This window comes from Pleurodeles waltl, chromosome 3_1 (genome assembly GCF_031143425.1).
Source record: "Pleurodeles waltl isolate 20211129_DDA chromosome 3_1, aPleWal1.hap1.20221129, whole genome shotgun sequence".
NCBI classification, from domain to species: Eukaryota; Metazoa; Chordata; class Amphibia; order Caudata; family Salamandridae; genus Pleurodeles; species Pleurodeles waltl.
In genome coordinates this window covers 520,019,925-520,043,868 of record NC_090440.1, presented here as the reverse complement: position 1 = coordinate 520,043,868, position 23,944 = coordinate 520,019,925, and the positions used below count along the sequence as shown (strand labels likewise).

General features: G+C 42.1%; 2 protein-coding genes across 12 annotated transcripts in view; one reads left to right on the top strand and one right to left on the bottom strand.

Annotated features, from left to right (window-relative positions):
- The window catches only part of ASB7 (ankyrin repeat and SOCS box containing 7), a 190,343-nt gene extending 178,098 nt beyond the window's left edge, over positions 1-12,245 (bottom strand). For 4 of the 9 annotated variants that reach the window (XM_069222790.1, XM_069222789.1, XM_069222792.1 and 1 more), the window contains exons 1-2: positions 12,169-12,218; positions 8,128-8,215 (exon numbers count right to left, since the gene is read on the bottom strand). The gene's annotated coding sequence lies outside the window, so the exon portion shown is untranslated. Of the gene's footprint in view, positions 1-8,127; positions 8,216-12,168 lie in introns of all 9 variants that reach the window. The other 5 variants (XM_069222791.1, XM_069222795.1, XM_069222794.1 and 2 more) reach the window with 3 other exon arrangements.
- A 165-nt stretch (positions 12,246-12,410) lies between these two features.
- Positions 12,411-23,944, top strand: part of LINS1 (lines homolog 1) — a 103,189-nt gene continuing 91,655 nt past the window's right edge. The window contains exons 1-2 of one of the 3 annotated variants that reach the window (XM_069222787.1): positions 12,413-12,551; positions 17,410-17,527. The gene's annotated coding sequence lies outside the window, so the exon portion shown is untranslated. Of the gene's footprint in view, positions 12,552-17,409; positions 17,528-23,944 lie in introns of all 3 variants that reach the window. The other 2 variants (XM_069222785.1, XM_069222786.1) reach the window with 2 other exon arrangements.

Below are 23,944 nucleotides of genomic sequence, written 5' to 3'. Positions count from 1 at the left end.
GCAAAGTCCATCCTTGATCCAGGAGAGATAAAGGCCAGGATGTCCAATACGGGTCAGGACTTCCTATCATGAGCGTCATGTGTTGCCCATTTACCTTATTACATGGGCCTGATTCCCTCTGGAAAAATCAGGAGCCCTCCATATACAGTGCTCCTGCTCAGAAGAGAGAAGTATGTTAAGAAAAAAAAAGAAGCACAGAAACAGTAAATGAAACAAAATAGGAAGATATGGGCTCTATAGAGGATGGCACAGAATCCAGACAACGAATACACCTGGACACAGACTAGACTGGACACTTTTCAAATCCCCAAAAGAGGAGTGGAATACAGAACATTTATAACTAAACAGAAATAATGCCTTTAACGTTTACTTCTACAAAGAGTTCATATGTAAGTGAAGGTATGACGATCAATTATATCATGTTTAATGTTTAGCACACAAAAAAGAGAGTGAAGCCATGGACTTCAACTTAGAATCTCCAACACGTCAACTCCATTGTTTTTATTTGAAGGGAAAATGCACTGTTTCAGGCATTCTAAAATAGGCTTTTTAAGGCAATTAGAAAGGTATAAATGGCAGATCCATTTTAGAAGTTATCTTTGGAAAGCAACAAGGTCATTAAGGTTTGCATGTTCAACCTCTTGTTTAAACAGGGCGAGAGGAGGAAGGCAAGAAAGGTTTGAGAGGTGGGTTTGATAATATTTTCCTCCAGAAAAGCTTGCGAGACGACTAGAGTTACACTTAGACAAAACAAAGTACTTTTACAGACATCAGCCACACAATTCTGAAAAAAAAGCACTGTCATTTTGTCATGCCACATGCCTTTAGAAGCTACATGTCACTGGCAGACCAGGAGTGCCTTTTTATGCCACACCATGTACACCACGGAACAGTCTATATCATTATACTTTTATGTCAGAGAACGGCTAAATGTTACGAAGCAAGTACAACTCCCTCAAAAGGACGCTACAAAGAAACCCAGAAGTACTGCTTATCCACATCAGCAAAGATTAGATCCATACGGCCACAATCTGAAGCAGCAGCAGTATATAACATCCTAGAAAAAACAACAACAACAAAAAAAAAAAAACCTATACACTTTTTTTTTTTTTTTAAGGAAGTGATCAGAAGCCTCAGGGTTGGGCAGTTCTGGTGAAGAAAAGGTGAACAATTAAAGACAATTCTGGCTTCAATGTTGTTGCTTTTTTAAATAGAGGGCCTCCGGCTGAGACTTGGTGTTCATTTTACCCAATACCTCCCTACCCCCAGCAGGTTCCAAGCCTAGGATGGACACTAGGACACTACTGAAGATAAACACTGATTAAATTCACTTTGATCATAGACAAAATTACCTCAATCAAGGTACTGGAGAAAGGAAGCGCTACGGTTTACAAAGTAACACATGGCAGAATCCTGCAACATTTTGTAAACCAGTAAGCATTTAAATTTTTTATCAAGCTATGGTAGGGATCAACATCATTTATCAAGGTAAGGGTACTCGAAATAAACAACGTAATCATCAAATTATATACCTGCGTCACGACCAAGGAATCCATGTGCTCTGGAGACCTCAGGGAGGGTACAATTCTTTCACTACATGTAAAGAAGGCCACTTGGCAACCCATTTTTATCTTTTACAGTATACTGGCATATGAAATTCCAGATGCATTGTAATGAAAGACACAAAAAATAACCAAGTATAGCACATGAAGGCCAATTCAGAGTTTCTGTAATCTGATTCAGTTTTGGGATAGTCAATATAAGATACAGAAATAGTAAGCTAACAGCTGTGTCACATGGAATCTCCACTAGAAGGCTGTGTCTTAGTTGCAACATTATGCATAAAGAACAGTTGATGGACGGAATGCAGAACAAATCAAACATTCACCTCCAGCCACAGACTGGTGTTTAATCCATCAGATTTTTTTTGCTCACCATTCTAGTTTGGAACCAGCCATATGCAAATCAGTCTCGACCCTGTTCCCCCTGGGCAGGTTCCCCCTGAACTACCAGACCAGGTCCTCCCTGGACAAGTACGAAGCATCCTGGGACTGGTTTCGGGTTATCACCCCTCTTCAGCCAGGCTAGCTTGAATCTGGCGACGTGGTGAGCAAAAAAACCGATGGATTAAACTCATGATATTTGTGACTGGGGGTGAATGTTTGCATTGTTCAGCATTCCGTCCATCATCTGTTCTTTTTGCATTAGTTGCAACATTAGGCTTTTTTTTTCCATAAGTAGGCACTCTGACAAGGATAAGATAATCTATAAACCGGTCATTCCTTTTCCAGTTACTGCCCAGACAATTCAGCAGGGTTTCTCCTGTTGGGTGGAGGGTGCAGAAAAAGGAAAAAATACAATGGTAATAAAATTACTTTATTACCATTTTATTTTTCCTCTGCAAGCCCGAGCTGGTTGTGAGGGCTGACCCTTGACTGGCAGCAGGTGATGAGTGGTGCACAAGTTTAAAGGGTGCATGCTTTTTGGCCACCTGTCTTGCAACGGCTAGCTTGACATGTTATAGGAGGTTTATAAAACGCTCATACACTCCATGCATACTTTAAACCTCTCCAACCTGAGCTGTCTTAGACAGCTAGGGGGACAGCTAGCACAGGCCTTCAGTGCTTTGGGAATCACTCCATCTAATCCTGTCGCTTCTCTCACGCCGGTTAACAGCATGAGAGCAGCATCTGGACTGGATAGGGGAGCTGGCTGGGGCCTGCGCTGGACAATGAGAAGAACACCAGGACCTGAGGAAGTGCACCAGGGTAAGTGAATGTTTCATTTTACTTTATTTCATGTAAACTGAAGCACTGACATTTTAACTCTAAAACATTAATATAATGCACGTCAGCAATTTAGTTAGTGTATGCCACGGTTATTTTCCTCAGAGTCAGCGCGGCACCTTTTCTCGCCCCACCACTTTTAGTTAATGACAGCCGCCACTGCGATTATTGCCTTTCAGGAATACGTTCTGCCCTCTATTTTAGTCACAGAACCTCAAGAAGAGCTGCATTTATAGGCTCTGCTCAAATGTTCTAGGCCATCACCGCTGGTCACTACCTATGAATATTGTGCATATGCCTAGATTTTGCAGGAGCAGAACTGTAGATCACTTGTTCTCCATCCTAGTATCCACCGTTTAGATTTCCCTGTCTTTGAGGTTCCTCCAAGACCCCTTTCAATTGAAAGAAGCCTTCAACACTGGCCTCTTACATCGCCTTTGTTTATACTTGGCTTCCTCATTTAGTACAGGGCCCCATCTGGTAGACCCAGAAAACCATGACTTATAGCATTGCACTTTAACAATCAAATTGAAAACACAAGCATGTGCTTCCACTCAGAGCTGCCCACTACTAACAACGCTTATGTAATGGGAATGCCTGATACACAGGCTTAACCAACTATCACATCCAGGTCTCAAGTCATATAAAATTATCATGGCATTAACTCACTCTCTGACAGCATGAAGCTGCAAGCCTGTGGGGATGAGAGGGTATTAGGTAGGTGAGGATGAAGTGCGGTTAGCTACATGTAGAGGAGCACAGTGGAGGATATATACAGGTTCATAGCATTAACAGCAGGAGGTGGATCATGGGCACGTACAGTGAGGACTACTTCACTATCCATGTGTGTAGACAACGTGAGCAAGGATCACAGATGTTCTCCGATCATGGAGCAACAGCTACATCAGTGGAGGTTTATTGCATGCATGCTCCCAATCAGTGCACTTTATTAATAAATATAGGCACTAAGTTGATCATATCGTACATGTTGCTCACATGATTGCAAAAGCTATGGTTTCAACCCTTTCCGAAAGACCATGTGAATATTTCTTAAATGAGAAGAAAGCATGTTCCATAGTTCTTCTTGGTCAACCCTGCAGGTTATAGTTGAACCCACAATTCAGGATTTGTTCTACACTGGAATTTCTATTCTGAGGAGCATCTTTGAGCAGAGAATTCAGCCAGGGTGGTAGGTGTGTACTGTGGAGGAAGGAGTTTTCTATTTCATAAAATATATGATGGGACTGCAGAGGGACTTGCAGAAAATCCTCAGTCAAACTATGAGCAACAGCAGGGTATAAGTGGCTGCATTATTTTGAATCTGTTCACCACAAAAGCAAATATCTGGATGCATCAAGTACTATTGTGTAATGTAGATGAAACATAATAAGGGTTACGGTCGCCTACACTCATTGAAGAGAGCACAGGAAAGGAAAGATCTTCCTTAGGGTTCGCAGTCAATTTAGTAACCAAATGTCTACCAAATGTTTACTGCTGGAAGACTGCAAAGTTCACTGGGTTTAGGTACATGCAGCACTGATAGTGGCAAACCACTTCACTTTTTACAACATATTTGGTAACCGTACAGTATTGATTAACTTTGCATCGGCAGGACTGCAAAGTTTGGGCTGTACTATGGATTAATAAGGTTGGAACTTGGCACATACGTAACAAACCACACAATGGGTTGAGGTGCGATGGGGGGGGGGGGGGTGGGGGGGAGGACAGAAGGGATTATATAGAAAAAAATAAAAGATTACATTGTTAATAAGAATGTTTATTGATACTATATGTTTATTTCCATAAGATATATATTTTTTATAAGCACTGAATCAAAGACATAAGGCTTCTGTAGAACACAGTTAAGAGGATTAAGGTGGTTTGGGTTTATTGGTTTTAAGCTTGGATTGAATGGTGTCAATGTATTCAATTAATCAATCAAATCAATCAGAATTTATGAAGCATGGCTAATCATTCCGGAGGCTTATTCGAATAGCCAGGTCATGAGGGCCCTGTGGAATTCTGGAAGGGAGGTGACGGTCCGGAGGTGTGTGGGAGGCTGTTCCAGGTTTTTGCTGCAAAATGAGGAGCATCCTCCACTTCTGCTTTCATAGATGCAGGGAGGATGGGCAAGTGAAAGGGAGGCAGAGCGTAGTCTTAGTCGGTTGGTGGAAGTTCAGGTGGTGGTTAATGTACACGGGCCCTTGGTTATGTAGAGCCTTCTGTGCATGGGTCAGCAGCTTGAATTGGCATCTCTTCTGTATGGGGAACCAGTGGAGTTGCCTGAGGTGGGGTGTGATCTGGGTTTGTCGGGGAAGGCAGAGGATGAGTCTGGCTGCGGTGTTCTTTATGGTCTGAAGTCTCCATAGGAGGTGACTGGTGATTCCTATGTAGAGGGATTTGCCGTAGTCCATTCGGCTACTGATGAGGGCATGTGTTACGGTGCATCTCATGTGTATAGGTGGCCACTTGAAGATCTTACGTAGCATGTGCAAAGTGAGGAAGCAGGTGGAGGAGACGGCATTGATCTGCGATTTCATGGTGAGCTTGTTGTCAATTATAATTCCAAGGTTTCTGTTATGGTCGGAGGGAATGGGTGTGCGTCTTAGGTCTGATGGCCATCAGGAGTCCTTCCATGTGTTGCTGCTGTTGCCAAAGATCAGTACTTCCGTCTTGTCTGTGTTCAGCAGCAGGCAGTGCTCTTCATGCAATCACAGATGCTGGTCATGCATCTGTGGAAGCTAGTTCTGGTGGTGGAGGTGGAAGGTTAGTGAGTGAGAGGACTAGTCGGGTGTCATCTGCATAGGAAATTATGTGGAGACTGTGGGATCCGACAATTTTGGCCATTAGGGTCATATATGCGTTGAAGAGCGTGGGGCTGATCCCTGGGGGACACTACAGGTGATCTCCTTGGGTTTGGAGATGAACAGTGGGAGATAGATCTTCTGGGTTCTTCCGTAGCCTTGGATCCCAATGTGGTGGACTCCTTCAATGGGCATGTGGTGGGAAACTGTGTTGATGGCTGCCAAGAGGTAGAGGAGGATCAAAGCTGCTGTTTGTGCTCAGTCAAGGAGGGTTCAGATGTCATCGGTGGCTGCGATCAGGGGAGTTTCGGTTGCTGTGATTGCCGAGGGAGCCGGATTGGGAGGCATCGACTAGTTGGCTCTGCCCAAGGTATGTAGTGAGTTGCTTGATGATGATCTTTTCCAGTACCTTCGTTGGGAATGGGAGCAGGGAGTTTGTTTTTGGGCTTGGAGCTGTGGTCTGACTTCGGCGTGTTTCCAGGATTCGGGAAATGTTAGTGTTGATAGAGGTTTTTAACAGGGTGGTGAGTTCCTAGCCAATTCCTTGGTGTCCAAGGTTGAATATGTAGTGCAGGCATGTGTCTGTGGGAGCTCTTGAGTGGATTGATTTCATGGTGGAGGTGATCTCCTGGGAGGAGAGGATGTTTCAGGTGGTCAGTATATAGTTTGGGACGATTATGGTGGTGGTGTTTCTGGCAAGGAAGTCTGTTGGTGTGGGTTCAGATATGAAGTTTCTGTATATGGTTGCGATCTTGTCATGTAAGAAGTGGGCAAGGTGGTTTCACAGCTCCTGTGAGGGTGTGATGTTGTTTTCGCTGGGAGTCGAGCTGGAGAATTCCTTAACAATGTGGAAAAGTTCCTTGGTGTTGTTGGCACTGGTTTCGAAGCGTGTAGCAAGGGCTGTCTTCTTTGTTGCCCTCAGCAGGCAGTGGTACAGGTGGAGGGCGGTCTTGAAGACTGCTCTGTTGGATGCATCCTAGCTGGTGCACCCTCTCCTCAACAGCTGGTTGCTGTCTTGTTTCACTGTTCTGAGTTCTTGGGTGTACCAGCTGCCTTTTATACAGAATTTTCTTTGGATGTTGCTCTTGATGGGGACAATGCTGTCAGCGCAATTGGTGATCCAGGCACGGACGTTTTTTTTTTTACTTTGGTTGAAGCTGGTGGTGGTAGAGGGGTTGGAGGTGTTGAGAGCATACCTCCGGTGGTGGTGGTGGTGTGGGTGGGGGAAAAAGAGGGGGGTGTTGGCTATCTTGGGGGTGGAGGTTGGTGGAGGTGGCAGAGCTGGAGATGCTGAAGTGGGCAATGGAGTGATTGGTTCATGTGAGTTCTGTAACGTGGCTGCATTTGATGCAGTAGCTGGAGATGAAAATGGGGTCCAGCATGTGTCCTGTGGTGTGTGTAGGGTTGTGGACAATCTGGGTCAATCCGAAGCTGCCCATACTGTCAAGGAGGTGTGCAGTGTTGTTGTTGTTGTTGAGGTTGATGTGGAAACTGAGGTCTCTGAGGCAGATGCCTTCGATGCTGTTGCAAAAGCTGAAGCGTAGGCCTCAGGCGGTATGCAAGGGAGCCAATGATGGTTGTTTTGTCATCCATGTGGCGCTAGAAGTTGAGATGTTCTATAAGAGTGGTGGTGGTGCTTCTGTATGGTCTCTTTGTGGACGATGGCTGTTCCTCCTCCTGGCTTGTTTTTTAGTGTATGATGGTAGGGTAGGACATTTTGTAATTATGAAATAGTGATGTAATAACTGATCACTTGTATCATGTCTCATATTGATATTTTTGTACAATAAGTGATGAAACATGCATATATAAAAGCAAAATTATTGACAAGATAAAATTAATTGTGCCTATGAGCTGTAGGAGAGGCAGTTTTTGTTAGCTTGTTCATTATAATGCCCCTGCACCTCTTTCCTTATCCAGGGAAGTCCACTGTCTTTCTGATAGCCTATGTGTGTCCTTTCTACCCTTTTCTGTATATACATCTTGATTATGGGGAGTCGCATTATTTTAACCCATTATTGCACAGCCTACTGGACTGCATTGTATATATTTTATGATGTTAGTATGGCTACTGTTTTGAGTTGCAAAGAAATGTATGGCTGCACTAAAGATGTGTTCTCGTTTTACCTTGGATCACTCTGGAAATATCAAGACGTGGTGACTAAATCTGGTTTATAGTGCCTACTGGTTAGTTTACACTAGGACACTGCTAATGTATAATATTTTAAGTGTGATACTGTAATTTTACTGGAAGTTCAAACAAAATAATTGAGGGTTTTAATACTGATAATTTTAGCAATGCAAGATCGTAGATGTGGTTATTTACCCAGCAGAGGGAGCATATTATTTGAGTAATGCTTCCTCTACATTTCCCTTAGTTTCTACTTATTTGCAGGAAGCCTCAAAAGCAGACTCTGGGGAAGCATCAAGCAGTAGCAATTTCTCTTTGACATCAGCCTCTGCCACTCCCCAGAAGCCTCCTCAAAATGCACCCTCCTGTGATGTCTCCGTGTATGCGGACTTCTAGCGGTCCATACCTGGGACACCTTGTTGATGGGTTTCTAAACGTTCTGCTGGGCTGAATCACCCCACCTTTCTGTTAGATCCTTCAATCTTCTGCATGGGCTGTAAGGGAAAGTAACAGGCTTTATCAGTTGCCACGTCATTCCAAGAAAGCATGCTAGATGGCTGGGCATGAGCTTGCAAGCATCCAAGAGACTTCTAAACTTGGAAGAGTGAACATTAGCACATGCATCAAATACTTAAATCAGATTTAATGGATGTGCAGGAGTTATCAGCCCAAACTGCTGCAAAATAAAACTGAAATAACATTACTAGGTGCCACTACATAACCTACGTACATTGCTTGATGCACTAACACTGTAGGGGTCATCACCTGCACAATAACACGCCAAGGCTTTGTAAGAACAATGATGGCTCCTCATGAACTCATTAATGGTACCTTAAATAGCACTTTGGAGCTAGTGGCTTCTGTGAAGGGGCCTAATAGAGTCTTTCCACTGACTCTGCAACTGTAGGAAACCATTAACAGGAGCCCAGTCACACCTGACGGTGTTAAGAGTGGCCAAGGCACAACATGAGGCAACAAGAGTAGGTCAGATATTGCACGAGAGATTTGGTCATGCATTAACAGCGCTCTATAAAACTACTGAGGCAGTAACAGCTGACCATGTAAACTAATGTGACACTGATGGCAACAGATGCATCATATGGGGCAATTACCAGTTGCTGAGGCACATTATCAGGCCTCAAGGATTCAGGAGAGTTTTTTTTACATTTCCTCTTTCTTAGAACTGAACAACATGCACAGTACTCAAGTGCTTGGTACAGTTCCAAACCATAGTAATCACACCACCTTCCCCAAATATTATGGTACTTCTGCGGACGGGCCCTGTGTGACAAATAAAGTTTCTTCTTGCTTCACACACTAGACCATAGCCATCCACCATTCCTCCTGGGTAGGACGACAAAAAGTTACCATTTCCTGGCAATGTCTCTCTTCGCAATCAACTTGCTGATCCCTACCAAGATGCGATCTCCCATGCCCATCACAATCTTTCAGGATACCCGGGAGCACCACTCCAGGCGAGGGCTCCACATTCCTTCCCAAGATTAGACAGGGTGCCAAACATTATACTCCAGTAAGCCACAATAAGTGAGCAGTCTCATACCTCATGGAAGAGCCCCTCCTCCCCTGAGCAGTGAAAGCACATAGGCTCAGAAACTGTGTGTGCCCCCACAGCCTCTGGGATGTAATGTAGGTAGTATGTAAGCAATTAAGCTGTATGACCATATGTCTCTCTGAAACAGCAAGTTACTTTGGGCCATACAGGCACCTCTCCAGCCCCTGTCGTCTAGGGGTGCTAACTACCACCCCAACTTGGTTTTCTGCTTCAGGAAGAGGTCAGGGTGAGAGAACCATTAATGACTTACGAATTCGGGAGATCGCCTCCTATCAGGCATGACCCTGGATGTGGACTTTCAGTGGGCAGTATTCAGCAACCCCAAACTGGGAGAGGGATCTAAATGCTGTGAAAGGGTATGCTGAAGCTGCAATTAATTAGAGAATTGTGGCTTGTGAAGCAGAAACTCTGCTGGGAGATTTTGAATGGACTTCATGTGGGTGCCCTACCACACAACTACTACCTTTTCTAGATCCAGTCAGGTGGATACAGTATTCCAGCCAGTGGCTGTGCCACACTGGGTGCCTCCACGGTAATATTTTCGTTTCATTCTATCCTTCTCAGAGCCAATCATCAGTGGAGGATCAGAAGCTACTGAACTACATATAAAAACTGGGGCAGGACTATCACCTTAAAGAGGGCTATTATGCACAGGATATTAAGTGGGAGTTTAGACCAGCTCTGCAAACCCATCGCTATTTAACTCACGAGGGCTGGGGATTAAGGTACCATGTCAGGGTGGGTTTAAGGACAGTGTGAATACTCACATACTGGAAACTCTGCTTACGTGCTGGCACGTGTGATTGCCAGTTTGTGTTTCTGGCATCCCATATCAGGGAGACCAGGAGAGATTTAAACCAATTAAACTGGAGCCTGGAAGCCCCTCTGCACAGTTCAACATTTGAAATAGTAGAGGGCCTCTATCTGTCAGCCAAGAGAGGAACAGGATGACGTCATCTGCATACAGCGCTACTTAATCTGGCCCAGTTTAATCCTCATATCTGAGCGTTTCACAACTAGACCACCAGGGGTACAATCGCTAGAGCGAATAAAAGGTGAGAGACAGCACCGATGTGTCCACGTCCGAATCTGAAACGGGGATGATTTGGTGTCACTTATCCAAACTTGGGGTGAATGGTGCACACAGAGGACCCAAACAATGTGTTGCAGAACACCCGCTAAGAACCCCTGGGTCCACAGTATTAAACGCTTGCTCGAAATCTAAAAGCATCAGCACACTGGTGTCCATCAGAGAGTAAAGCTGTGCCAGGACCATATGCAGTCTGCATTTACACTGGCTCATGCTTCGGTGAGGAATGAAGCCACACTGATCCACGTATACCAGGTGTCTTAAAACCATGAGAAGTCTGTCTGCAGGGATTTTAGTGTAAATTTTTACCCCAGCTGGAGTCCTGAATCTAAGCATTTTCTATGATTTGAACCTCAAAACATTACAGAAACAAGTAAACAGCAAACAAAATGCAGCCATTATGAAATGTTTTACTTCATTCACAACGAAAGTACAAACATTTTAATGGTAAAGTTGGAGCTTTTCAAAATATAGTTTTACTTATAAAAAAAAAAAAAAAAAAAGTGAAGTGATATGCAAGACTTTTGCATATCACTCTTGTCTTTCTTGCTTTTAATGCATACTATCGACACACACACCAATGGTTCATACTAGAATCTCTTTCCTGAACTTTTTTGCGCTCATAATTATAGCTATGGTTAGCAACTTTTTTTTTTCCTTCCAATTTCAAACTCCTTCACGTCCAGAAAGCCTATTAAAATGTGTGTTTTATGTATAATGTAGAAGATAACACACCAAATGTATTATCGGATCTGTCCAACCACCTGAAACCTTGAAGCTCAAATGTGAAACAGATCAGTAAAAGCTTCGGTTAGAGAATCGGCGTGTGACTACAGAAATTTACATATCATGTGTAGCTTGCTCGCTTTATACATAGGCTCTCGTGCCACACGAGGATTATAAAAACTGTGAGAATGCTAGAGTGCGATATGCTATCCAATTTGTAAACGTCTTTTCTTCAAATGCATACTATTTCCTCTACATTGCCAAAATCATTCATAAAAAGAACACTTACCTAAAAATAGTTACCATTTATTTCTTCTAGCTTCCTTGTGAATGATCTTTTACTTACCCTCCATCATCTGCATATCGTCTCTCCGAACAAAGGCTACTTTAAGCTACATTCATATGTGCCACCTCTCCATTATAGTTTTTCTGCTTTGTCCAGCAAGTCTTCGAAACCTTATCTCTGCAACCCAACTCTACCAAATTACCTACGGCCTATCTTTTTGTTGCACCGCCCACTGCACGACCTCATATACTCCCAATTAATAACATCTAAACCTTGTCAATTCAACCTACCACAATGAAACGTTTTTCGAAATCCTCTACATAGAACTCAACAATACCTAACGTTCTCTTGCGTGCTCAGTCTTCCCACTACCCACTGCTTTAACGAAAACTCCCTCTACTAGTCTATCACAAAAAAAGCTGGAAGAAATGCAGGGAATTCTGTCCTTGATAGCACAGGACTAATACATATAAACAATCATAAGACATACAAACCATTTACAAACCATTTACCGACAATATCCAATAATCAGTGCATCTGCCACTAACATTAGATCCTCATGCAACGCACGGTAAAGCTATTCAAGTCCGCGTCAAGAAGCGCTATGTAAATGGAATTACAACACAATAGCTGTCGAACACCAGAAATTGAAGCAGCCAGGGAGCAGCGAAAACCTCTCTGAACATATAAGTTGTATTAGAGCCTCAAGGGGAACAAAGAGAGCGCGCAGGGAACATATAGGGGGTACGGTGATCAACCGTATGTTACTTACACGGACAGTCCGTGAATTTTACCTCGTCCGTCGTCCGTTGCCGATCTTTTAACGGATGTCATTTGTCTATAATTTTAGCACTTCCGGGTCGCTTAACAACCAATCCTAGAATAAAACATATTCTTGGGAGAGACCCGAGTGGGCGGGACTGCTAACAAGTAAGATGATCTACGATTGGAGCATTACTGGCACTCCTGCCAATTCTAGTGGGCCGTACAGCATTTCGAAGTGCTGATTGGATGCTAAGTTCGCACGTGCTTTTGTGGGGGTTTGTCCTTTCACTGTCGGCGGGTGATGCTCTGCTTGGGTCAAAGGGATTCAGCCGGACTTCCACCTGAGGAAAATCGATTACACACCGATTGAGATAACCTACCTGTGGTCTGGTAGGTCTGCTGTTCTATTTAGGACGGGGAGATGGCGCATCTCGGATTAGTACCCCATATTGTGAGAGTGGGCGAAACGAACAGATAGTCCTCCACATTTTGACAAGGCACACATCACGCGCAGTGAAATTATTTGCGAAGAGGTTTACGACTGTGTGTGTGTCTAGAGCATAATTAGCCCGGAGGCTGCTAAAATAAAATTGACTTTCTAGGTCACTGCAATTTCGCAATATGTAAAAAAAAAACAATAAAAATAGGTCTTGAAATGACGGCAGAAGAATTTCAGGGTGCTGATGTAGAATATCATCAACTAAGGGAGAATAGTGTCAGAAATTGCATGTTCACTCACTCACTGTTAACCGCTCATTTCCTGTGAGTGCTGAAAGCTTGTACATCTCTGGCATGCCGGGTCTCTTCTAAAGAATTGGAGATGTTACTTATTTCCTTCTGTAAGAGTGGAAAGTTTGCTTTGCTATTGCCACGCTGTCTCTGTTCTCTGACGAACTAACGCTTGATGTTCACTGATTTATATCTGCTTGTGCTGATGCTAGCCTGCCTGTACCTGTCATCTGAAGGATGGATGCTTGCAGTGTTTCTGCCTCGAGTGTGGCTGTTCTTTCAAGAAGGATGTTTCTGCTGTGGTTGGCTCATTTAAAAAAAAATACAAACCAAGGATATTTTGAATGTCCTTGCGTAACATGCCTTCGTCCAGTCAGAAGCTTTTAATATGCCCAGGGCAAAACCTATTTGTGGGGCCCGAACCCAGTGGTCCTGATCTCAATCCCAGCTTCTGAGCATGACCAAACAGCGCGACCCTAGGCAATTACTTTTCCCCACTGTGCCTTGTTTTCCATGATCACCACATTGGGGATCACCTTGAAATATTTCAGGATTTACACTGTACACTAGCCTTTTTTTGTATGGTATGTTATATCCTAATTTTGCCCCGACTATAAACATAAAATACATTGTACAGGAGAAAACAATACAACGTACTTGCCTCTTGAGTCATTAATACAATTGTGACAGCCCAAAGGGTGTAGTCTTTAAAAAATGTTTTAAATAAAGGCAGTGCTATAATCTAAAGTGCTTAAGTGGAACAATCCAAAATTACACTTTTTTATGTAAATGTTTGTATCTCAGTTATAAATAAAGTGGCAGTCACTGACTTTTGCAGAAAAGTGGGAAGTCCAAGCTGAGGTAAGAGCTGTTCCCCTAACCCCTACACTGCACTGCATTTCCAGATGGAATGCAACACAGATGGGGCTGCAAAGAATTGTGGGGTTAAGTGGTCATTACCGCACTAGCTCTGCCTTACTGGTGTTTGCAGCGAGGCAGGGATGCTTTTGTTGTTATTTTGAGGTCTCCTGGGCTATGGTCGTCAGCTGCTCACACCCAGTCAGTTGAGAGAGAGGCTTGACATCATGGACATGGTCTATTTCATAGTGCAGGCCAAGATTACAGTGACCAGTCCTGGGAAACATGCTGTATAGTGACAGCCTCGTCAATGATCTTTTGTGAGGCCTGTCACATTGCCCCTACCCCTACTGAGGCTGGTGAACATGCCCAGTGAAGCAGGGATTGTTTCACAGTATTTGATGTGAGATACATATATTTTTGAGGATGCTGCCTGAGTCCAAAGGGACAATGTTCAAGCGCCAAAACTTGTTAATGGAAAAGATAATTAGGGTCTGTTGCTCAGTATTTCTGTTTTTAATTATATGTTAGGGAAACATTTCTAGCTCACCCACATAAATCTTAATACAGTCTGAGTGTTTAACAATGAACATACATAAATGTTGACATCAGTGACACAATCTCACCCACCCTAAGGGTCCCCACAACTAGGAGACTGTGCAACCAGTAGACACTAGTATTCTTGAATGTTTCCCCAGTACAATATATGGAACCCACCATGACGCATACCTCACTGGGTAGGCGAGCGTTCACTGTCCTGTATGAGTACATGGATGTATGCTAATTCCATAATAATAGGTATGGCTCTTTCTTACAGGAGTTTTGTACTTCATGTTTGTTTCTCTGTTTTTTAAAATTATACAACTTTCCTTTAACACTTTTCACTCTCTTTAGTGAGTTAGCTCCCTGTGTTGTACGTGTGCTGTATGTGTGAGAGAATTGGGTGATGCTGTTTCTGCTACAGCCACCTGCCCTTAACTTATTATTTGTGTTAGTGAAGGCTGTCCTTATTATTTATGTTAGGGAAGGTTGTGCGGTGACTGTCCACGTTGTACCGTTGTTGTGTTATGAATCTCGGTATGACACATTTCAATCTGCATAGGATCAAAGCGTTTCACATTACCTATGCTTATTTTAATGCATAATGCGAGTGAAAGAGTAAACAGTCACAAAATATTACATAGTTTACTTTTGGTTTTACACATTAAAAACATGTTTTTTTTAAATGGAATAAGTAACTTCGGAACATTTGGAAAGATAACTGGCAAGTGTCTTCATATCTGGTACTACACCTAAGACCAATTTTGGTATTTTATCCAATAGCACAGTGTATGCTGGGTTTGTTGATCCCATAGTGAATTTGATAAAATCAAACCTAGAAGCTTCACAGTGCAACACACCGTGGCTTACAAAATAGATGATGATATACTATGTCATATTCGCAAAGTGTAGAGTTGTGAAATGCAAAATAAAATGTAGTTCCTGGCTTTCTAACTCTTTTTCTTGCTCACAATCGGAGGTTAAAGAGCTCGGTTCGATGAAAGGGCAGAGCTAACCTTTCAGATTAAAATGCCAGCATCTCCTGTTAATACGGTAATATGAACACTCCTTGGAATACCAACCTGCTTAAAGAATCTGTTTACTAGAACACTGCAGGCAGCAAGTTAGACGTGTAGAGACACAGTGAAAAGAAAAGTAATGACCTTTCACTCCCATTTTATGCGACTTAGGCGGTGCCCTCACAACACCAATGTGATGCACCCTGCTCCAAAAAGTGAAGCACAGGCTATAGGTGCTGCGCAGTGAGGGACGATAATGATTTGCTTCCTGCTGCCAAGTCAACTGCTCCCTGGCATGTCCAACAGCAAATCAAGCTTTTGCAGCATTACTGACTATACAGGTCCCATTTCCATGGAATACATCAATGTGGCATTCCACATGGCACCCATAGCCCTGAGGGGTTTCAGTGTTTCTTCCCCCTTTTGGGGTAGGCTACACCCTTTAGCTTATCTGTAATTGCGTGTTGAGTTGTTTAGCAGCTTCAAGCTTCTCTGGGTCAACTTTCATAGAAACTTCATAAAATTGCCTCTCACATAATAACAGGACTATTAAATAGTGTATTGTGGACCACTGTCTCAGTGTTGTTGAACTCACCCTATTGTCGGTACCCTATTCTGTTCAGTAGAGGACGTTGCTGATTTCAATGTATTTTGTTTTCTTAATGTAGAAAAACTCCCTAAAAGGCACAGGCTTCTCCAGGGACTGCCTTCTCTATCTGCAGGATCTCCATGCCTCGTGATGGTCAGTGGTTTAACTCCATCAACAATCCGAAATTGCTTTCATCCCACTGTCAATGCACTTTCTGGCACAGGATGCTGATAGCGCTTTAACTTAAGAGCTGCTTCCTCCTGTCACATCTTGGAGAGTTCCGATGACATGCGTTTCTTTAAAGTTTTTTTTTCTGTTTTCTTACTCCTCTGTACGTACTTCCTATGCCTGTTGCCAAGGCACTTCTCCTTTTCTGGTTCTACCTATTTCACCATTGCAGATGTGACACTCCAGCTTCTACTGCAGCTTAAGAACAATCTACAAATAAGCCTGGGCCATTAACGGGGAGGTCCAGACTTCAATAGAAGTCTGAAACTGGTAGTAATCTGCATTTGGGCTTTGAAGACATGCCAGCCATCATGCTAAATGCAGGCTGTCCACTTGGTGAACAACAGTAGAGCACGTTATCCTAGATAGTTAACTGCAGTTGGGGTAATTAGGTAGGAAGCAATTGAATACAGTGTTGTGGTCTCTGTTTTTCAGAAGTGTAGCATATATAGTATGCATCCATTCCAATGGCATCCAGGCCTGCTACCCAGGTATTTTTACTGTGTGTCCTGATGTGTCAGGCATTATCTCTCATATGCTTTTGACTTCCAGTCATGCCTTTTGTAGGGTGAAACATAAGTGACTTTTAATTCTAGTGCTAAAGATATTATTTTTATTTCTTTGCAGAGTGCATTACCACCAAAGATGCTTGGTGCTAAGACAACCGTCACACACCACTTTGAGCACACAGCTACACTGTGGTGTTAATAGATTGTTTTTTAGTTGTTTCCTAAAAGCGAACAGCGAAGGCTGGGTGCACAGTTGAACTGGAAGGGAACTGTATTCTGGTTGCTGATTCAGGAAAAGCCGTAGCCCTGCTTCGTAACTGATTTTATGCATTGAGGCATATGTAGCCAGAATTCATTGAAATATCATACATTTCATTCATGTGTATACCATCTGAATTGTGCAATTTGGAAATGATTGGAAAGTTCTTCAGTGTATTAAGGGGTGTCCTACTAACATTTCCTACTATTGTGATGCTTTACTGAAAACCAAGATAGCTTTGGTTTTATTTGTGAAGTGTGGATGCTGGTTTAATCCTATGTAGTCTTCTCCTTTTACTTTAATCCCTTGGGAGCATTTGCCGAATATGTGGATCCTCTGGTGCTTATTTGGTGCTTGATTTCATTTATATACATTCATGTTTTCTTTATGGTGCACATACTGATTTATTGTATTGCTATAGTTTTGTCTAGATAAGTCTTTCATCATGTCTGTTTTGGCTTCTAAGATCCATTATAATGAAAACTTGATCTATTATGTTACTCTAATTTGGTTCCAGATTCACAGTGGAGAATAAACTTCCCAACTTTCTCTGGTGTCATGCTTCTTGGAGGCATGACAGTGACTAAAGAAGAGAGGTTGAGGATGATGGGGCTTTATGTTTTTATCCATTGTAGGTATGGCATGAGTTTATTGCTTTTTTCCTTCTTGTTTGTAGTAGCTGATATTTAGATTTGACTGCTATATGCCACTGTAACAATTTAGATTTCCATTTTCTGCTTTCATGTGCTGAATTCACGGCCTTACTACATTCTGTTTTTCCTAGTCATAATTTTTCTTACAGTGCTCATTTTTCGACACTTAAATAGCTAATCACGTTTGGTTTTTGTCTTTATTTTTAGGTAAGTTAATGGCTAAAAGAAACACTTCCCCATTTGTGATATCTAATATGCTAGTTTTTATCTAGGGCACCATTACATAAAAATAATGATCAGTATCACATCGGCTCAATTTTTGTTCTTGTAGGGTGTGTAAAGCAGTAAGTAATTTTTCCCCTGAAACTGTCAAATGTTCATTTATTGTTGTCATGAACACACAGTTGTCACTCATTATAGTTTCAATAGTGTTGCCATGCCTTGTTTTAATATTTCCTATACTTCAGTATCTTAATAAATGTAGAACTCTTGGGCCTGGACAAACTAGTTTGTGTAGTCAAGTGCACCAGGAAGTTTTAGGGTTGTCAGTCCACACCACAGTTTGGGCAATCTATGTAACTTGTCTATTGGTTAATGTCATTAGGTCATGGCCTACTAGACAGCTGCGCAGTCTGCACTCCTCGAAAAATCATAAAAATGTCACTAGACCCTCAGGTCGAGTAACTTAAATAATCTACTCGACCTAACTGTAATGTACTTGACCCGTAGACAGGTCTCAAATTGTGTGATCCTAGGGGAATAGTTTACAGAGTCACCTTTTTTTCATTCTCACATGTGACTGCATCTTCAAATATGTGAGCTCTGCATTTCTGCAGTACAAAAAAAAAACTATTTTGTTTGGTTAAATAGACTAAAGTTTGCTCAATGTAACACAAGAATCGAGCCCCCATATAGTGTGCACATGACCCATTACTTATTTTAGCTTACTAACAGCATTGCCATCAGAGCAGAAGTGTTTCTCAGTTTGTTTATACACTCACTTTTAATAGCTTTGTTACTAAACCATGATGTGGTAGCATATCACTGTCTACACACAGTACATTTCCAAGAAATATCCAAAAACCTTTCCACCAACTTGCAACTTTCCTGATGAGACTATATAGTGTATTAACAATCTGTGAAAATTGGATTTCGGAAAACAGATCCGTTGCACATCAACAAATAAAGTATTCGGATTTGTTTTCAACCTATGAAAATATTTTTTCATCACAAGGAAAGAGAAAAATATTGGCTTTCACAACTTCTGAAATATATTTTTAAAAGTTTGCACAGTTGACTTAGTCGAATAAATGTTGTGTGTTAGGAAAAACCTGACACCCTATTTCCTTTTTACAGCAGGTCACACAGTTCACCTTAGAAAGTTCTTGAACTCTGCAGGCAGAAGGAAAATTAATTGTAAGACAAGCTGACTTTTGACCGCTGTCTGTGAACAAATAGCAAATGTGACATAAGAACAAGATTTAAAGGCATCTTTTATAGCCCCTCCACTTTTCAACTGAACAGAACACCTGTTCTTTGTCAATTCGGCGAAAGGGGCGAGTAGGTCCTAAAAGCAGCTCGACCTGATCCAATAAGACTCGTCATAGAGAGTGGTTGAGTAGATTTTTCGAGCCCTATGTCTGGTTTGCTAAAGACTTCTTGAAGACTTTCAGAAAGATGAATTAAGAATGCATTCCACTCATTGATTAACATTGGCTTTGTGGTTTGTAATTCAAACTTTCTGTTTTTCCATTTGCTGGCTTTATTTGCTTTAGTCTGTCTAGGTTCAGTTTGTCTCTCCCGTTGCATAAACCGTGTTTTCTGTATGTTGCTTTCTCTTAACATGCCTTTAAATCTTGTTATTTTCTAACTATATTTGCTGTGTGACCGAGGTAAAATGTCAGTCACAGACTTCCAAGGGAGCTTTTTAACTTTTCTTTCTTTGACTTCATAGTGAGAGGATTTATGTGACATTCTTGCTAGATAATGTGGGTAGGGAAGAGTTTTTCTCTAGCACACAACAACATTTAAATGAACTGTGCAAGTATTTCAGAATGTATCAGAATTATGAACGCACAAACGAAGCACATTTTTTGTTATTTCCGAAGTGTGTTGGAAACGAATACTTTAATGTGATCAAAATGAGACATTACACTAGGTGATGCAATTTTCTCACGTTTTTGTCTGTGCACTGTCTAGCTTTATTAGTTAAACTGTATCTTTGTGCAAATGTAATGGTCATTTCAATTGAAAATATGTTGTCTGCAATGGCATTGTGCTACCACACCATGAATACTCCACTCTGTGCCAATCCAACCTACTCTGCTCCACTGCACCACTCCACACCACTGCATTATACTCTGCAAAACTCCACTTTACACCACTCCACTCTACACCAATTCAAACTACCCTGTACCACTCTGCTTTAGGCCCATGCACTCTTCGTCATTCTGCTATACACCACTGCACTCTACACCACTCCAGTCTAGGCCACACCAATCTACTCTGCACAACTCCACTCTATACCACTGTACTCTCCGCCACTCCGCAGCACTGCACTCTATGCCAGTACACACTCAGACCAATGTGCTTTACTCTGTAACACTTAACACTATGCCCATGCAATTTACGCCAATCCACTGTACGCCACTCTAATCTACTCTGGACCACTGCACTTGATGGCCCTGCACTCTACACCCCTTTACACCATTACACTCTATGCCACTCTATGGAACTGCACTCTACCCTGCACCACTCCACTCTACACCACTTCCCCCCACTCTGAAACGATCTCTTCTACGCCACTCTTCACTCTGCGCCATTCCACTCATTGCCACTATACTCTACGCCACTCTACTCTTAACCCCTGCACTCTACGCTAGTGCTCTGTACACTTCTGTACCATCCGTGCACTCTATACCACTGCACTGTACTCTGCATCACTGTACTCTTTGTCACTCTACTCCACTCTATACCACTGCACTCTGACACTCTACTCTGCAGCATTGCACTCTCCACCACTGAACTCAATGCCACTCTACTCTGCACTACTCCACTGTAGATCACTGCACTCTGTGGCACTCCACTCTTTGGCACTATATTCTACTCTGCACTACTCCACTATGCACCAATCTAAGCCACTGCACTCTGCCATTTTATGCAACTTCACACCTTACCACTCCAACACACAATTCTCTCTATAACTCCACTCTACTCCATTCTTCGCCATTACACTCTACGACACTCCACACCACTCTCCTCTGTGCCACTAACTTTTAGCCATGCTGAACAGCAGCCACGCTGGTGAACAACATGGATAAAACACATTGGCAAATCCAACAGCTCTTGCATTGACAAGACCTATTGTCTTTGCCACTGCTTGTTTTTAATTGCAATTTGAAATAGTATTTTATCACATTTCAAAAATTGCTATTTATCAATATTTTATCTGACAGTCTTTGTTTTGCCCGTGTGTGCATAAATTGAGGCAATTCATGGGGAGGCAGGTGCCTGAGCTATTTTTATAGCTGATATCGCCATTTGAGATTGAGACTAGTCATTGCTGATGACAAAAATATTAGAACATCAACTCTGAGTGTCAAGGTGTTTTGCTTTCACTAATGACCGAGCTGAAAACAATCTCTGGAATGCACTTCTTAGTTTAAAGAAGACATTTATTATTACTTCACCACGAGGTTCCTGAGAGAGGAGATTAGTAGGTTGGAGGCACACGTTTAAAAATAGTCACAGCAGTGAAAGGAAAATATATCAAAGTGGTTCTCAATTGCAATGTACACAGCAAATATATGTGATTATATTATAGCATAACTTCAAAGCAAAGAATAAAAGTCAAAATTCATCACCGTAGGGCCTATCACTGCTCTTCATCTTTCTCATGCCTGCAAGTTGATGACTCCTGTTCAACTGTGAGAAAGAGATTTTCCACCCGTACGGGACAGGTCAGGCAGCTGACGTCCGCTCCTGACTGAAGTCTCAGAAAATTCCCCCTCGCTGCTGCCCAGGGACTCCTTTTATAATGAAAAAGCCTGCTAACAGGCCCTTTCCTCTAATAGTCAAAACATGCTGGCTGCTGTAGGTCAGAGTTGGAAGAAACAAACGTCGAAGGTTGGTCAAGTCTTCAAGGCCTGTTTTTCCCAAGGCTGCACTAGAGAAAAACACAAAATATGCACTTCCTTATCATGATTAGTGTTTCAGTGAGAGAATATACGAAAAACACAGCTTGGTTTACCATGTGGAAAAACACAGCTCATCTGCAATGTCTCAACTGCAATGTCTAACGCCACGATAAAGCCAATAGGCAGCTAAACTGAATACAAAATGTCTAATGCCATGTTAAAGCCAACAGTCTGCTAAACTGAATACAGAATGTAATGTCTAATGCCACGTTAAAGTCAATAGGCAGCTAAACCGAATACAGAATGTAATGTGCTACGGGTGAACTTTGAACAACTATTATGCACAGTGGGAAACACAAAGTCAGTGGTCAAACATACTTAATGTCATTACACAAGGTAAGAGTAATCCTTTCTCTATACTATAATTAAGAACTCCAGTTTTTTTTAAACATAACCTAACTAGGCAGAGGAGGAAAAATGTCTTTCTTTGTTGCACACACAAGAACATGACAGCAGAAATGCTGTTAATAGAAAAAATTACCTTGTGCATTCCTGTTGTAGGCATAACGGGAAATAAATCACCTGTAACTTCCATGTTTAACTATATTTTGAAGAAGGAACATTGTTCAGGAAACTGTTAAGGATCAGAGTAGGAGTTGACACCACTGATGAGTTAAACTCCCCAAATGTGACCCAGTCACAAGGAGGTGTCAACCGTTGGTGTGCCTCACTCTCAGCCAGAGTTCCATTCCCAGACAATGACTGACCCACAGGTCACTGTTGGAGCCTGCTGTGATACAATTGCCATGATAATGAGAAACCATCTTCCAATCGGTAACCCTCGCAGACAGGGTGACCAGTCATCCAGATATGCAAGGGTTTTCCTCAGACTTGCATTTGGAGCCATCTCAAACTGAATGCTTCCGAAATGGAAATATTCACATGTGGCGATTTGGAAAAATTAGGATCCACCCTGCGCCTGGCCTGACGATCTGGGGTCACCTCCTAAACTATCTAAGGAAGTAAGAAACTTTGGAATTAGTATGTACTCCAAGTTAACAATGAATGCTCAAGTGGACAAATTAGCAAGATCAAGCTTCATCATCATGAAAACTCTGCAACGCATCTTCCCCCACCTCAGATTTAATCACAAGGTGCACCATCTAAACTGAATTACGCCAATGGCCTCTACCATGGATCATCTTTATCTATTATGAAAAAACTACAATACATTCAGAACTCGGCTGCCAGACTACTCCTACATGTAAAGCCACTAACCCACATCTCCCCTTCCTTGAAGCCCCTACGTTGGTTACCAGTTGCAAGAAGATCCACCTTCAAGCTGCTTTGTATCACCCACAAAGCAATGCAATCAACAGGACCCATTTTAATCAGAAATAAAATAACTAAATACGTTCAACAAAGAAACATCTGCTCAAGATTGGCACCCCATCTCAAAATACCACAGTACAAGAAAAAAACATTGGGTGGTACATCTTTCTGTTCAAGCGGCCATACTATGGAGTTCATTACCCTCAAATATAAGATCCACGGATAACTATCATCTTTAGAAGACTACTCAAGAGTTGGCTCTTTCCTAAATAACCACCATACTCAAACAGAAATGGACTGCATATCCCTGTGTATGTAACCATGTTATAATTTGATTGTGTGTACATATCTAGATATGTGTATTTCTTTGTACAAATACATATAATAACTATTTTATCTTAAAATATGTACATACTCTTTAGGCCTGTTTAACAAATGTATATTTTACTACAGTTAAATGTATGCATATATAGTTGTGTGTACCAACAAAAACGGCTTTACTTCAAAGCCATAAAGGAGCACTCTCCAGGTTGCAGCTAAGTTCATTTCCCCAGCATGACGCGTTTACGCTAAATGCCTTTCTCAAATGCCATCAAAATAAAAAGACACTCGTATTTGGCTGTTTAAATAGTTTCCCTTCATTGTTAGTTTCGATATTAGTCATCAGTGAGAAAGGACTTCAATTCATCCATAAATCACTCGGCTAAGAGAGCTGCCATTTTAACCTGTGTTGTTTATAGTTCAAAAGTCCCAGTTGCAGTAGTGATTCTGGGCATATTCATACTGTCATTGTAATCGGCGCGCTTTCAGCATGAAAACTCAATGTTGTTGTGGAAATATGCGAATGTCTTTTCATGAAACAAATTAGTTCAGCCTGTTCATCTCCGTCTCATGCCCATATTATTTCCATACCTGAAGGCAGCAGTCTCGT